General features: G+C 39.6%; 1 protein-coding gene across 5 annotated transcripts in view; it reads left to right on the top strand.

The window, feature by feature from the left end:
* PCBD2 (pterin-4 alpha-carbinolamine dehydratase 2) overlaps positions 1–13,157 on the top strand; it is a 60,646-nt gene that overhangs the window by 30,140 nt on the left and 17,349 nt on the right. The gene's annotated exons all lie outside the window — the stretch shown is intronic.

Here is a 13,157-nt window from a genome sequence, read left to right as displayed (position 1 = left end):
GGGGACTTTGGCCTCATTATGAAACGCTATCAATATCATAATTTTGAGAAATTAAAGTGAAGATCACTTCAAGGTACAGTTGTCCCTTGGATTGCAGGGGATTGCTTTCAGGACCCTTACTGGGTACTAAAATGGTGGCTGCTGAAGTTCCTTATATAAAACCAGAGGCCCGGTGCACAGATTCATGCACTCGTGGGGTCCCTCAGCGTAGCCTGCAGGGATTGGGCCAAAACCAGCAGTCCATTGCCGCCTGCCGCTCCTGCCTGCCACTCCTGCTCATCCCGGCCCTGCTGCGCCTGCCACCACCACCACTTGGTAGGCTTGCTGCCGCTCCGCTGTGGTCTGCGGCCAACTGTGAGCCCTGCGTCTGGCACACATTGGTCAGCTGAGTGGGGCTTCCGCTGTGGGAGTGTACTGACCACCAGGGGCAGCTCCTGCGTTGAGCGCCTGCCCCTAGTGATTAGTGCGCGTCATTGCAACTAGTCGACCAGTCATTAGGTTGCTTAGGCTTTTATATATATAGATGGCCTATGAACAAGATGTGAGGTGAGCAATACTCAAATGAGTGCTGGAGAGAGATGGAGGATCTGTGAAATGTCAGGAGGCTATAGCAGAGTACGCCTATACATCATTCATGTGGGTGCAGGTTAGTGCTTGGTGAGTGCAAATTCAAATGTTGCCTTTTGAAACTTTCTGGTTTATTTTACTTTATTTTATTTTTTAAATATATTTTTATTGATTTCAGAGAGGAAGGGAGGGGGACAGATAGAAACATTAATGATGAGAGAGAATCATTGATTGGATGCCTCCTACATGCCCCCCACTGGGATTGAGCCTGCAATCCAGGCATGTGCCCTTACTGGGAACCGAACCATGACCTCCTGGTTCATAGGTCGATGCTCAACCACTGAGCCACACAAGCTGGGCATGAAGTTGTTTTTATTTTTTAAATTATTAAATGTATTGGGGTGACAGTAATTAATAAGATTATATAGGTTTCAAGTGTATAATTCTATAATGCATCATCTGTATATTGCATTGTGTGTTCACTACCCAAAGTTAAATCCCCTTCCAGTCACCATTGACTCCTTTTACCCTCTTCTACTTTCTCCTACTCCTCTTTTTCTCTGGTAACCACCATACTGTTGTCTTGTGTCTATGAGGTGTTTTTTTTTGTGTGTGTGTGTTTTGTTATTGTTAATCCTCACTTGAGAATATTTTTCCATTGATCTTTAGAGACACTAGAAGGGAGAGAAGATGGGGGAGGGAGGGAAGAAGTGGGGTGGAGAGAGAGTGAGAGAAAGAGAGATCAATGTGAGAGAGACATATCGATTGGTTGCCTCCTGCACGTGCCCTGACTAGAGCCAGGGGTCAAATTAGCAATCCAGGTACATGCCCTTGACTCAGAATTGAACCCGCAACTCTTTGGTGCTCAGGCCGATGCTCTTGCCACTGAGAAACACTGATAAGGACATGTCTATGAGTTTTCATTTGTCGATTTCTGTTTAATATTCCACATATGAGTGAAATCATACGGTTCTTATCTTTTTCCATCTGACTTATTTTGTTTAACATATCAAGATTCATCCATGTTGTCACAAATGGCAGTATTTTTTTTTAATGGCTGACTAGGATTCCATTTTCTTTATGCAATCATCTATCTATCAACACTTCGGTTGTTTCCATGTTTTGGCCACTGTGAATAATGCTGCAGGGAACATATATCTTTATGAATAAATGTTTTGAGATTTTTTGGGTAGATACCCAGAAGAGGGATTGCTTGGTTATATGGTATTTCTATTTTTAATTTTTGGAGGTAGCTCCATACTGTTTAGTACAGTGGCTGTACCGATTCATGTTCCCACCAGCAGTGAATGAGGTAGCTCATTCTGGCTCCTTGACGTGTTCTCATGGTCCTTCATTGGTCCTCTCCTGGTCAAATGGAGTAGGTGAGTGTGACAGTGGGGTGGCATGCCCACAGTCGCACGTGTGGCTGGGAGGAGTATTTGAGGGTAAGAACTTGGGTCTCAGAGAAGTCTACTCTGGGGATCTTTCCATAGGGCATGCTGCCTGCACATGGGATAATTTTATGGCAGTGTCCCTGTTGTTTCAAGTTTGGTGGGTGGAGTTTCTAACAGGCTAATTGTTATGGTTTTGTCACAGCAGATTGTTAATACCTGAACTAATTGGTTGCTTTAATAGGTACTGAGTTAAAGAGGATTTTATCATGTTGTCTAATGTTTTCACTGGACATTTAAAAAAGAATTTTAAAAAGTCTTATCATTTATTTCATACACCCCCAGTTATACTGTTGTTCTTCTAATTTTGTCCCTGAAACTCGGCAATGTGTATTGGTAGAGAATTCAAAGAATGTTTGTTTAGAAGGCCTGATTTAAAAAGATATATTTGGATCCATGGGTTATGCATATACGCTTATAAGTTCTTTGTTAATCTCTTCCTACCCCCCTCCCTCCTTTCCTCTAAGCTTTGTCAGTCTGTTCCATGCTTCTGAAGGAGGGGCGGGGGCGGTGCAGGATGGAAGGAATTAATGGGGAAAAGGGGGCATCTGTAATATTTTCAGCAATAAAGATAAAGAAAATATTTTATTAAAATGTCATGGGAAAATTTTTAAAAAGGTATGTTTGGTATACATGTCTCCTCTATATGATTAAACTATTTACATGAAATAATTTCTAAAAGACAAAATTACCCATTCTGTGTGAGATTGTGCAGTTTCTAAAAATAAGTAAAGAAGACCAGGAGCCTCACGGAAAGTGAGTAGGATGTTTCCATGTTATAAGAAAGGTTCAGGATACACAGTAAATAAATATTATCATGACAATGGAAAAAAGGGCACAGGGAAAAAATAAAAACAAAATATATAGTAGTTTTTTTCTAAACCTCTATAATGCTTTATATTTCTCTTGAAATCACATTTTTGAAATTAAAATGACAGGAAACTTATTTTTGCTATAATTAACACTTAGGTAAATTAACATTTAGGTAGAAAAAATATATTCTGACATTAGGGATTTGTCCTGAATTTACACATGGGGACTTGGAAGTTGGACATACTTGTATTCGAATTCCAGCCTCACTTTTTATGAGGTGTGTGACTCTGGGCACGTGACTTACCCTGCCAGAGCATCAGTTCTCTCCTCTGTGAAACAGGCACAATCAACCTGCTCCCAGGGTGGTGCAAGTGCCTGCCCTGGACTTGGGATTTTACAAATGCCCATCATGTTTTCTCTTTCCTCCTTTGTCCACACAACTGAACAGTGAGAATCAGTGTATCTCAGGCCTTGAGATACACTATGATCCATAGTCATCAAGAATCAATTATGTTTCTACTTGATCAGAAAAGAGTCTATTCAGGTGTCTCCATGTAAATGATAAAATAATTTATGGTTAATGCTGAAATAATCAGAGATATTTGGTTCCTTGTGCTTACTAGATCCTACTGCAGCTACTATTAGCTAATTTTGTCTTACCTTGAACGTTACTGTGTGTGTGAGGGCACTGTGCTGTGCGATTGCTACACATCATCTCCTTGTACCAGATGGGAATCTCAGCCGGGCCAAGTCATGGAACTTGCTCAAGGTCTGTGTGTAGACCTTGGATTCCTAACTAGATAGTCTTTCCATCTCATTGCACTGCTTCTGGTACAGTAGGTGTGTTTTTAAAATGTTCTAGTTCTCTGCAAATCAAGTAAAAATTTAAATGTTAACCACAGTTTAGCCATTGCCCTGTTGATGGACATTTAGATTCTTTAAGATGTTCATTATTACATCAGTTCTATAATAAGCATCCTTGGGTCTCCTTGAGTATAGGTGTGAGAGTTTCCTTAGGGTATAGATCCAAAAATGGGATTGTGGGATAACCCTCTGGTATACAGATTAATAAGAAATGAAGGATCAGGATTGTAAGAAGGTCAGAGATTCGGGACAGTCACATTTTGTACCCAGTTATGACAAGGCTCATTGTCATCAGAGAATCCTTACCCATGCATGAGGCCAGTGTAACGCAAGGTGACTAAGGCCTCGTGAATTCAGAGCAACATGAGCTGATTTTTCAGTGGTTCTAGACATTTGGGAAGATTCACATAAAGTACAAAGATCATGGAAACAGTAGGGCCTCAGTCCAGATTGTAGGTGCTTTAGGGCAAAAAAGACCCTTTTATACACTTTTTACCAAAATTCACTGTTTTTAAAAAATATATATATTTATTGATTTCAGAGAGGAAAGGGGAGGGAGAGAAAGATAGAAACATCAATGATGAGAGAGAATCACTGATTGGCTGCCTCCTGTACACCCCCTACTGGGGATCAAGCCCAAAACCTGGTTTGTGCCCTTGACCAGAATCGAACCGGGGACCCTTCAGTCCGCAGGCCAGTGCTTTAGCCACTGAGCCAAACTGGCTAGGACCCAAAATTCACTGTTGATAGCATTAACTTGGAACGTCACCAGTAATACTGCAGATTTGTAATCTAGTACCTTAAAATTTTAAAATTGTGTATAGTGTTATGTTAAAACCCAAGTTACTGAATGTCTGTTGTCTGAAAAAAATATTTCAAAATGATATTTCCCCTTTAATTTTCCAAATGAAAAGGCTCCACGTTGTGACAGAAATGTAATACTTGCTATCTCCCTTCCTGAACTGATAGATACCTGGGAGACTGAAAATGGTGCTGGTCAAGTTGGCTTAGGTTTTGCACATTCTGAGGCTAGTAGACTTGAATTAGGATGTGGCAGTGGGGATTTCAGTGGAGCTGGAGGTGGGATGCAAATGCCTCGTATCTGCTAGTCCTGTCTCTTTTCATTGTATTTGAGTAATCTCATTGCTTTCAATGGAGGAATCCTGTTTCACACTGGTCTTTATGGGCAAAGATAATTACGTATATTTGTCTGGGTAAGCAGATCGATAAACTTGTAATAAAGTGTATCAGACCATTTCTTTGGCAGGACTGACCAGAGAACTTGGTGAAGCAGAGCGGTTTCCAATGGAGCATGAAGAGCTTTGAAAATTCTCCGTAATAGCAGAAACAGTATTTGAAACCACCCTTAAACAATTGTTTGTTTTTCTCTTGCCCAACCAAGTTTATAGAAATTTGGTCAGACAGGCATTTTGTTGTGATTTAAAATATTTTCAGTGAATTGTTATCTGCCGAATGCACATGTGTTTCTGTACTTTTCCTTTCACAATTGAAACTTTAAACCCTTCCCTTAAGTCTCCCTAAAAACCTCCTTGGCCAGTAAGGTTTGCATATATGAGGAGGGAGAAGGGATTTGGACCCTGGAGAAACCTTGCAGTTTGAAATGTGCCTATGCAGTTGTGTCCCAGAAATGACCATGGTTAGTGCCATATGGACTCTTTGTCTTTCTCTTTTACCAGAATTCCTTTCCCCCAAAGACGTTGGTTAATTTGGGTGTTTCTGCTTGGTTAATCAGATCGTGAGTGCCTGTGACCACGGCAAGAGGCATGATTGAAGCATTTATAAAAATTTGGCTCATAGTAAGCCCCATAATTTGTTTTAAAGAATTACCATTTCAGTGACATTTTAAAATATCTCCAAAAGATTGTGGTTTATAACACCACACCTGGTCCAGATTGTGCTGGATGAATCCATATTTGCTTCATTGTAAATGATTTTGAGGGTGGAATTCTTGGATTGTTTTCTGTCTTGTAAGCCCTTGACATTGTACTGGTACCTGTGTGCACACAAACCTCCTGACATGGGAAAGGCCAGCTCAGCCTCCCACTGAAATGCAGGTTGGCTGCATTTATTCTGCATGTTCCTAGAATGAGGAAATGATATGACAATAAACAGAAATGCCCTTGCTGAAGAGAGAAGGGAAGCTGGTGTTTATCTGGTCAGGTGGTTTAGATTAGCCGTGATGCGGCTCTGTATTATGTTACTTTAAATCATTGTGTCCCAACAGGACATAAATTACGAAGATTGTTACAGTATGTTTCATCCTATGTAAGATCAACAAATTGGAATAATTTTTTTATAGGAAAATCACAGTGCTTTTGGCAAGGCTATTGAAGCCTTTAATTTGACTTGAGTATTTCTCAAATATTATTGCCTAATAGATAAAGTATGATTTGCATAGGGTATGAAATAATAAACTTTTAAAAACAAAGGGGAAGAATTTCTCTTTAGTAACTGCATCAAATGGCCTCGCACTCCCACTCCATCAATACCTATGTTCTTTCTTTGTCTCAGTGTTTTAGAGCCAGTTGTGTGTGTTCTCCTCTGATGGGATCGTGAAGGAGTTGTGCAGGTCGTGGCGCGGAGATGGAGCTTTGCTGTGTGCTGCCTGTCCGTCAGCCCTCACCTGCACAGAGAAGGCGACTGCTCTGTGGGGGGAACTGAATGGGAGCCTTCTCTAAGGAGGAGAAAAACAAATGATCCCATTTATGGCCATTCAGGAAAACCATTTGTTTTTCTCTCAGGATTCTGTAAATTATTTTTAAAAAAGCACAAAACTCCAAACCCCCAATACCTTACCTGATCAACAGCTCAAGATAAGGTAATTTATATTGGACTATTACAAAAAGAATTGACTTAAGTAAGCATTTATTCTTTTAAATGTTTCCTCTATTCATTATGATTTTCTGAGTTATTGACCTTATTTGTGAATTTTTAACACAGAGACTTATTCATTTGTATACAGGATGCAACTAAGTTTATTTGGCCACACAGAGTAAATTATCTAGATTAAAACAAGGGCATAAAATTACTTTGTGTAAGATTCAGGCAAATTGGAACCCCGAGTGTTCCACAATAGCACGTTTTCTGTACAGAGCACTCTGCATGTTTTTATGAGACCTCATACTCACAATGAAGTTAAGAGCCTCCAATTTCCAGAGAGTAGGAGTGATGAGAGAGGTTTAGGATTTGCTCAAGGTCATAGAATGAGACAGAGATGGGAGTAGAACTTTTCTGGTGGGTGATGATACCACCCACTAGTCTTTGTGAGTCTTTTGATACCAAGCAGGGGAAGTGCTAAGCTTATTTTATTCTAAAAGCCTCAAGCCCTGAGAGTTTTCTCTTTTTTTCTTTAATAATAATGTTTAAAACACAAAAACAAAAAAGTACCTTGTTTCAAACTGTAAGGGTGGTAATAGATCTTTCCTTGAGCCTCAACATAGCAGGTTGGGGACAAATTCTGAATATATTATGGTTTGCTTCAGCTCAGTGTCTGAAGACTGACAGGTTCAGGGGCCTTTCCAAGTTCACAACCTGGATGTGCACTTTGAAACAAATAAATACAGATGCCTATGAGATGGTCTCTTTCCTCACCAGGCTTCTTCTGAATTGGCACCGTTTTCTGAGAAGTGGGTCTGGCAGGCTGTTTTCTCCTAGAGACGCATTGCAACTATCACTGGAGGTCCTCTGATCGGGCTCGAATATTAGAGTGATGTATTTTTCTTACAGGAAATATCAGCAGTGTTGCCAAAACTGTACTTAAAAACTCTTAAAAGTAGAATTGATTCCATTTTAAAAATAAGTAAAAGAAAGGATAAGTATGAATTTGTTGATACTGTGCAGACCTTTTTATACCATCATATATTTTGTGCAGAAGGATGAGACTGTTTTAAAAAATGTACACTACTTGTAGAAGGTGTATTTACTCTACCATTGGGCCAAATTAGGTATTGGCTTGTTTCTTTAAAATATTTTTGAGTGCTCCCCAGCTCCCCTGAGCCCTCGTTTCTGCCCCGAGCCTTCATTCTCTCCCTCTACCCTTTTGGTTATTGTTGCTGGGGTTTGACTTTCAGCTTAATTTAATGTGTCCCAATTTGAATAGAAGCCTTTTTGCCTTTTCTTTCTTTCTCTTTTTAAAATTAGGTGCATATAGATATTTTTATTATGATAATAAGGCAAGACAGTTTCATATCAGATATAAACTGGAATTATATAGTGTAAGTAGTAGTTGCATCTCTTAAAAGGAGCCAGTTGATTATAAAGAAGAAAAGGTAAGGAGTAGATGGCCATTTTGCATACCAGTTTTTAAAAATGTATTTGTCCATATACTCCATATGTCTTATGGTTTGGATACATGAAGTTGAAACATAAAGGTATTTTTTTCTATATAAGTTGAAATTTTATAATGATAAAACCAAGCAGTGTAAATTCTAATTCATAAAAGGTTGTTAAAACAAAACAAAGGACTTTGTAATACCCCCTCACTTCATCAGACTCCTGAAAGGCAACAACTATGGATTATCAAACGATCGGGAATGAAAACCTCCAGTAGTACTTTTCTGAAGCAACTGATAGGCATGAATGAATAGTCCTAATGAACAGTGAGGCCTTGGGAGTTATTTAGATGTTAGGGAACTCTGGGTAAATGATTTCTCTTGACATGATTTTGAAACCAGTGTTTCAGTCTGCTTTAGGGTAAAGGATGGATAGAAAACTGGGAAATGTGCTGATCAAGAGAGCAAAACTGGATTGTGAGAAATTCTAGAACCAGCTAATCAGACTGAGCTGTTGGTCTGCTCATAGTAGCTGATGATGATATGGGGAACTGAAATTTAAACTTATGGGCAGAGGAATTTGGAAATTGGTAGTGTCTTCCCAGGGAAAAGGTATTCTCATCTTGGCCAGAATGCCTTTTTTGCACCCATCAGCTGTGTGAAATCTATCTCGAGAACTTTCACTGAAATGGAACAGAAACAAAGAGCTCTTAGGTAAAGTTGTGTGTAGAGGTGTTTATGTTGGTTAAGCTGCTGCCTGGAGAAGAGTAGACCTCTCTCAAAGGGTAGTCTTCCCAACCTAGGAATTCAGGAGGAATTTACTAATGTAATTAGAAATCCTAAATCTGCAAAGGAAAACTGCTTTGCACCTTGCCTTTTCATTTAACAGCATATCTTGAAGGTGCTCTGTGTAATTAGCTAAAAAGAGCTGCCTTATTTTCCCAAATGGCTTTTTAGGGTAATTTCTAGAAATGTTGACTTAAGAACTTTTTTTAAAAAAAAGGCTCTAAAATGTTACAGGTCTGTGAGTATAGCTTTTGAAGGTCATGTTTAGAGGTGAGCTTGCTCTCATAGGTGGTGTACTTAGCAGTAGCTGAAGCACTAATTCAGCTGAGGGCACAGTAGAGCAGGCTGCTCTCTCAGGAGCCTGTGGACATTGTCTCAAGTGCCTGGGGAAGCCAGTTTTAATTCAGAGTTGGATATTCTTGGCCTGAGTTATTGGAAATGTTGAATTCTGTAATGGATTGAATAGAAGGCAGGTAGACTAGTGGTTCAGGGTCAGTGGGGTTGTGTCTGCCCCGCACATACTGGACTGCCTAAGTAAAGGTCATCAAGTGAGACTTTTAGTCTGGCCTCTCAGGGGGACATGTCACCTGCTTGGCTAAGATGCTCACTTGACAGATTGCCAGTTCCACCAGAAATCTTCTATGTGGACACCCACTTAGAGAAATAGTTTTAAATATGTTTCTGGGTTTCTCAGCCCTGCAAAGGTGAATTTTTTTGGCCTTTCAATTGTTCTTGTACTAGGTTTGCAAAGGAATTTTCCTCTCCAGGTTATAGACACTGTGTGTGTTTGTGTGTGTGTGTGTGTGTGTGTGTGTCTGTGTGTGTGTGTGTTAAAGTGTTAGTGATGATAATAAATCAGTAGCATTGACTGAGTGCCTACTAGAAGGACAGGCATCCTGTAAAATATGTTACATGAATTAGCCCCTTTTTACATCTGAGGAAACTGAGGCTCATTTAAAAGGTTAATTCCTCTGTGAGGTCACATAACTAGTGAATAGCAGAGCTAGGATATGAGCCTACATCTTTGACTCTGAAGTCTTTGCAATTGACTGTAGTGTTCAAAATAAGGGTAATAGTTTAGAGGAAAAAAGCATGGATCAAAAGCATCTTTGGTTGGGCCTGTTCTTCACAATTCTCATGTTGCTAGTTGAGAATATTCTGTTGCCCACAAATTAAGATCTGATGTTCTATTTGCAGTGGCTAGAACAGTTAACAATGTTTTCCATGAAAAAGTCATGCTGAGACACGTAATCATATTCTGGGGCAAAGAAGGCCTTTCCTTGGTGGACCAAGCACTGTTTATGTGATTGATCAGTCACCAACACCCAGGGAAGGTCCTGTCCTATGACATGTGCGTGCTTGGCAATGATCTTGCCATGCATTTTGCTTAATAATTTTCATTATTTTTAATTAAAGTTGAAGAAGTGCAGACTCTAGCTGAAATTAAGGTAGGTTGTGTTGCCGGAATCTGGTAATTACTTTAATTGATCACAAGATAGTTTCCTTGATCACCAATTAGACTAAATTGCCGATCATGTTTCAAGACGTGAAGAAATGCCCAAACTGATTTATGTAATAGTGTTTTCATTTCTAATCAGACATAAATATCATTTCCTTCCATGGCAATTGTGTTTTATAAAAGAAGGGTTATGGGCCTACAAACATAAAGGTGATTCGTAAACAATAGAGTTCTAATTCATTGAATTAGTAAAGGAAGTATTTAGAAGCTTAATGGAGATTGTACTGGGGAAATTACTTTGGAGTCGCTGGTGCTCATTTTCTTAGTGGGAGATATGTTCTTTTTTAGTGCATAATTAAAATAGTCTACAATCAAAATATAAAAGGCAGCTGATTTAAAGAACATTTCAAAGAGAACTGCTCTGAGTAATGAAAGATTTGTATTGTAAATATGTGCTAGAAGTTAAGTCTTAGAACTTTAATAAATTATACATGTTATTTGGCTGAAGCTGCATTTTAAACTCAGGGTGCTGTTAAACATTTCACAGATTGATACAGGATTTTTGTTTTGGTTTCGTGCATCTGATAGTCTTTCATATTTTCATGGAATAAAATGAAACAAAAGGAACTTTAAGAAAAATTAAAGTTCCCAAAGAATACTTGATTTGGGGTTCATGGAAAAATCTTTTAATTGCTGATGGTTTGGAGATTTCCAAATGACAAACTTCATTGGCCCAATTTACTGTGATTGTAATGCTTACATTCCTTAAAATGGCAGAGTGACTTAAAAAGTCATACTTCATCATGCATTCATTGACTTGTTCATAAAATGTTTGTAATTTGCAGTAGAGGAAAGACTGAAACTATTATCAGCCATTATATGTTATTTGTTGGCCATATGTTTGTTTGAAATGGCCGTGGCTCAACAGAACATGGCTCATAGACAAACTATGCTGTAAATTGGCACTAAAAACCCACCTAAACAGGTAGGCATATGTTAAGAAGTTAACATGAGCCAAAATATTTTAATATGAACCAGGTTACATATAGGATCCCAGCTGCTTTAACAGTGAGATCTTCATTTGCATGGCTTCTTCATTTTATCCCCAAACTAATTTTTAAACATAGATCATGTATATATGTGGTACAAAATTCAAAAGGTACCAAAGAGTATAGAAGTCTCTTCCTGTTCCTGATTCTCAATCACCCAGTTCCCTCCTCCATGCCCCCCATTATTTACATTATAACTAGCTCCAGAGATGTTAATGCATATATTTTATTCTTTCATTTTTATATAATTCATAAACTATTTTTACACCTTTTTTTTCATTTAGTAACTTATCTAGGAGATATCCATGCTAGAGGATAAATAGTTTCTTCATTCTTTGTAATGGCTGCGTAGTACTCCAGTGTATAAATGTACCATAATATGTTTAATCAGGCCCCTGTTGAGAGACATTTGGCTCTCTCAAGACCATGGCTATAACCACCTGTGCTGCAGGGACCATTCTTTAATTTATGTTTGCGTATGTCTGCAGACAAATTCCTAGAAGTTGACTTGTTTGGTCGAAAAGCATGGACATTTTTTACCTAAGGGCATGGGTATTTAAAATTTTGATAGATATTGTCATATTTTCTTCTGTGGTGATTATTATCAGTTTATATTCACCAGCAATGCACGAGAGTGCCCCTTCTCTTCTATCTTCACCAACAGAATATTATCGAAATCTTTGATCTTTACCAAACAGGTTTAACTTAGTTCCCCCCTCAGCTTTATTGAGATATAATGGACATAAAGCGTAGTTTAAATTTATGCTTCCTTTATCATGTATGAAATTGAGCAGTTTTTATGTAATAAACTGTTTTTATGTTTAAAAACAATTCTTTTCTGTTATGTCTATTATGTCTCCCTCCCCCTTCCTCTCTCTCTAAAATTAATGAAAAATATATCCTCAGGTGAGGATAAAAAAACAAACAAACTACAACCCAAAAGTTACAAAAAGTACTACATGGAAATTTTTTAAAATCCTTCTTTTAAAAATCTTGAGTTAAAAAAATCAAGTGGTTGGTCTTTTTCTTATTAATTTGTAGGAGCGCTTTATATGTTAAGGAAATAAGTACCACAGATACAATTTGTTGTGTGTCTTTTAATTTGTTTGTTGTATGGTTTTTATTCTCATACAGGAAAATAATTTTAATGTAAGATTTGTCTATGTTTTAGTAGTGGTTTAAAAAAACCACTTTGGGGGAGAACCAAGATGGCGGCGTAGGGAGCGGACCTGTGTGTGCTGCTCTCTCACAGCATCATTGAAACTATCAACTATGAAGTAAACAACCGCCACTCAGAACCATGGGGAAGTTGGCCCAGTGGGAGATCTACAACTGGAGGAAAAGAAAGAAGCGCAGTGAGACTGAGTGGGAGCTACGGAGGCACCAAAACCAGAGGTACGCAGTCACACGCCACGCGGGCTGCAAATGGATTCTCGGTTTTTTACGAACCCTCGAATCCTCTGGGCTTGCGCGGGGCGGGTCTCGGAGGCCCCAGATCCCACAGGGAGAGGCGGCCACGGCCTTGCAGTGGTCGGAGAGCGAGGGAAGCTCTGACACGCGGCTGCTCGCCGGCACCGAGGGACAAGAAATCCTGGTGTCCCGGGGAGGCGAGGGGCGCGGAGACGCCGCCATCTATTTCATCCACGCTGGTGACTCCCTGTGACCCCGCCCTACCCTCAGGGCTGTGCCAGAGGCACAAGAGGGAATGACTGTGCTTTTACAAACTCTCAAATCCACTGAGCTGGTTCGGGCGGGTCTCTGAGGCCCCAGGCCCCAGGCCCCAAGGCGAGAGACGGCACGGCCTTCCAGCGGTCAGGAAGCGAGGGAGGCTCTGGCGCTCGGCTGCTCGCCGGCACTGGGGGACGCAAAGTCCTGG

The sequence above is a fragment of the Myotis yumanensis genome, unplaced genomic scaffold (genome assembly GCF_028538775.1).
Source record: "Myotis yumanensis isolate MYYU_CA2020_CCGP unplaced genomic scaffold, mMyoYum1.0.hap1 SCAF_5, whole genome shotgun sequence".
Lineage (NCBI taxonomy): Eukaryota > Metazoa > Chordata > Mammalia > Chiroptera > Vespertilionidae > Myotis > Myotis yumanensis.
The sequence above is the reverse complement of the archived record's forward strand: the minus strand, read 5'-3'. Positions and strand labels throughout refer to the sequence as shown.